This window comes from Aedes albopictus, chromosome 1 (assembly GCF_035046485.1).
Source record: "Aedes albopictus strain Foshan chromosome 1, AalbF5, whole genome shotgun sequence".
Taxonomy (NCBI): Eukaryota; Metazoa; Arthropoda; class Insecta; order Diptera; family Culicidae; genus Aedes; species Aedes albopictus.
The window spans coordinates 93,179,038-93,182,840 of NC_085136.1; positions in this window are offsets into that span (position 1 = coordinate 93,179,038).

The following is a 3,803-nucleotide window of genomic DNA, read 5'->3' on the forward strand; positions in this document are numbered from 1 at the left end:
TTAACAAGTGAAGTAATAACTACGCCAAAACTTACAAACCATTTAAATAAATTAAAATCGTGTGAATCGCAGCTAAAATACCTTATACAATTAAACACGTTAAAATTGCTATCACGAGTCATTTTGAGTGAAATCACCAACGGCTAGAAACAGTGCACCAATTTTGAACCCCGTAAAATCTAGTCGCGCTAATCTCACTTTGGCAAAACCGGATAGTAATTAAATCAAGCGAGCTGGTGGTTTGAACAATAAACTGCAGTGTAAAGATTAAGAGTGGTGAGCGGACAGGAGTAGAAAGGTATTGTGCAAAGTCTGTGTCTGTCCTGCTCAATTTGTGGTGCAAGCTCGCTTGATTAAACCACTCTAAATTTGCGCGCGCGTTGTCGGTACCACTCCCCGGGCTTGGAACAATGGCCAACGCTACAAAGACCTATACGACACACGAACTTTGGTTCCCTTGTCAAGAGTGGGAACAGTGATGAAGAAGTCATGAAGGAAGAAGAGTGAAGAAGAAGAAGGAGAAAAGAAATCAGAAGAAGAAGAAGAAGAAGAAGAAGAAGAAGAAGAAGAGGATGAAGTTTTCGCCGATGGAGTTCCTGCCCGCATGTTCCTGAATGTCCTGCATGTCGACCACCTCAACGAACGGCCGCAACGGTGAGCTCACAATTAGACAAATTTTCAATAAAATTCACTCAAAATTTAGTGCACAAAATTATTTCCGTATTAACTTTTTTTTCAATAAAATGTTAGGCCCGCTAAACCATAACTGTTGATCGTTAAAGTTAATTGTTTAAAGAAAATCTTGTTTCCGCTATTTTGTTTTTGTATTGTCCGCCTTGCCACCGAATATTAACGGGAAGATTGTCCGGGAGAACCGCATTGCAAACGACCCTGTAAAAAGTGTGTTGATAACCCCTGCTTCATTGACTTTCCTATGGGTCAGGGGTTCCCAACCTACTTTCAGTAAGTATCACTGTAGAACTCTGCTACTGCACTGAAACGCCCTCAGTTTGTACTGGAGACCCCTGAAAACCTGTACAAACAAGTTATATCAAACAGCTGTAAAAGTGACAGTGCAGCCTCGATAAAATATCAAAACGAACCTCGGAAAGCTTCGAGGAATCTCTTTATTGAATACTCCTTGCTTATCTCATTTCCCGTTGGGAACAGCTCGCCGACGTAGTCAATGGTTTGGGTTAAGGACACTACAGGGGATACTCAAAATAACTGGGACAGGTAACATTTTCACTTTTCAAAAAATGTTCAACTCGTTGTCACTTTTCGGAAAGGGCATCAAATATTCTCAAATTTTTACTGTAAGTTAATTAACTAGTGGTGTATCAGTGGTCAAATTTTGGTAAAGATCGAACCATTCTACACGAAGTTTTAGAAGGTTCTCGAAAAGGTCTAATTATCCGATAGCCAACTTTGAGCTGTCATATCTCCGGATTCAATAAACCGAATGCAATGAAATTTTGATCAGTTATGACTTATATAATAAGCCATTGAAAACTTCTGACTAAACTTAAAATTATTTACGCGAAAGAAAATTATTACGATTGGATTATTTTTCTAATATAACACCAATTTATCCAAAACTTCATCATCGTTTCAAAATTCGAGATAGTAATTATAGTTCATTTAAATACCCTCTAATTGACTTGAATTTTTTTATGTTTCAAAGGAAAGCAACCAAATAGCCGGCATTAAATTGAAAAAGTAATGGAATGCATATGAAGAATAGATAAATTTACTAAAAAAAAACATAGAATAAATAAAATCGCCATTACTTTTTTTCTTATTAATAATTTTAAATTAAATAAACTGTTTTTCAAAGTTTATTATATAAGTCATGACTGATCAAAATTTCATTGCATTCGGTTCATTGAATCCGGAGATATAACAGTTCAAAGTTGGCTATCGAATAATTATACCTTTTTCTAGAATCGTTGTGACTTCGTGTAGAATGACCAGATCTTTTCCAAATTTAAACCACTGATACACAGCTAGTTGATGAACTTACAGTAAAAATTTGAGAATATTTGATGCCCGTTTCAAAAAGTTACAGCGAGTTGAACATTTTTTGAAAAGTGAAAATTTTATCTGTCTCAGTTATTTTTAGTATCCCCTGTATATTCGAAAGACACGAAATCTGATGATTGTTGCTGGTGATGATGATTCCCGCATCATGACGATGATGTTGCTGAGCAATGCCTTTGAAGCGTGTTTGTCAGGTCTCCTGCTCGATTGGAACGACATTGACAGTACATTTGGAATTCCAATTGGAACATTCCGTGTCTTTGCATATAGTGTCTTTATTTTGGGTAAAAAATAGCCTAAAAGAGGGTTAATGCAAATTCCATGGCAGATTCAGTTTATGCATTTTTTCTTGCGATATATCAAAACAGGGTGACCTATTGAGAAGCCATAAGAAAAGTTAGAAGATGAACAATGGCAATGGAGCCCAGGGTACCTAAGACCTTCCTCTAAAAAAAAGTGCTCAGAAAGAACTGTGGGAAATGAGTGAAAATGAAGAGTGTTGAGTGTGGTTTAAAATCGAGCAACAGCGCGTATCAGGTAGGATCAAGGCAGCACGAATAGAGGCGTTCGAAAATGATTATAATGAAAAGGGTATCAACGGTTTTCGATGTGGAGACGGATTTCTGGGAATTAGAAGAGAAATACGGGGATTTGGAAGGATTTACAGAAATGAAGCCAGGTTCGGAAAAAGAGGTGGAAGATCTCAACGAGACTAAAGAGGATTCAATCGGGGGTTCCTTCATGCCTTTTGAGGTGTGTAAATTGGATTGCTAATGGACCAATGGGGTTTTTAGTGTGAGTTCATGCGAAGAGAGCAGCTGAGGCGTTCTCAGGATGATTTAACAGTGGGAAGAGGGTTTAAGGTTGATTCAGATGTTATTTGGTGATGCCAGGAGGAACCAACAAGGACTCTTTCAGGTCTCCCTGAACCCGCTCGAATCCCATGAAACCCATGGTATGCACTCTTTTTAAACCCTTTGCAAACATCTCTTGAAACCATCTTAAATCTCATAAAACCCCTAAGTAAATCCCGCTGAAGCCCATACCAAATCCTCCTAAAAGCTCTCTCCAAATTCCCTTGAAACGCCGCTTGAAACCCACCGAAACCCAAATGAGTACGTCATGAAATCCATTTGCAACTCCTGTATGGTTTCCTAGAACCTTTTTGTGATCCCTCTAAACCTTAATGAAACCCACATAAACCCTTACCAAACACTCCTCAAATTCGATAAAACTCTTCCAAACGCTTTTGAACCCTCCTTAAACCCCTTTTCAATCCCCTGCATGTCTTTAAAATTTCCTCAAGCATAATATAGGAAAGTCAATAAATTACGCCACTTAGTTCATTTACACTGAATGTTTTGGCTGGAGCATAAATTTATGCTCCACGTAAGGAGGCACAATCCAACCTGTCAAACTCCATAGTGAAAAAATAGGTTGCCGTCCCCATGTGCTTAAGCGTTAAACCTGATCTAACTATATGGGTAAGCAAGCCTGGATTACCGGTTAAGCCGAGGTGAAAAAATCGACCCTTTGTGAGCTCCGTTTGCCCTCTTCGTTAAAGTTCTTGAAACCCTCCAGTGCCTCCCACCTTTGTACATTTTGGGGGAAGGGAGGGGTCCAATTTTCATACTTTTGGTTTGGATAGAAGTCTACGAGCGGGAATGAGGAGGCGATCTTGGAGATGTCCCAAATTTAGTCTTCGTGGTTTTTGAGTGATCCCTTACTTAATCCATCATTAGACTCTTGAACGCTATGAGACC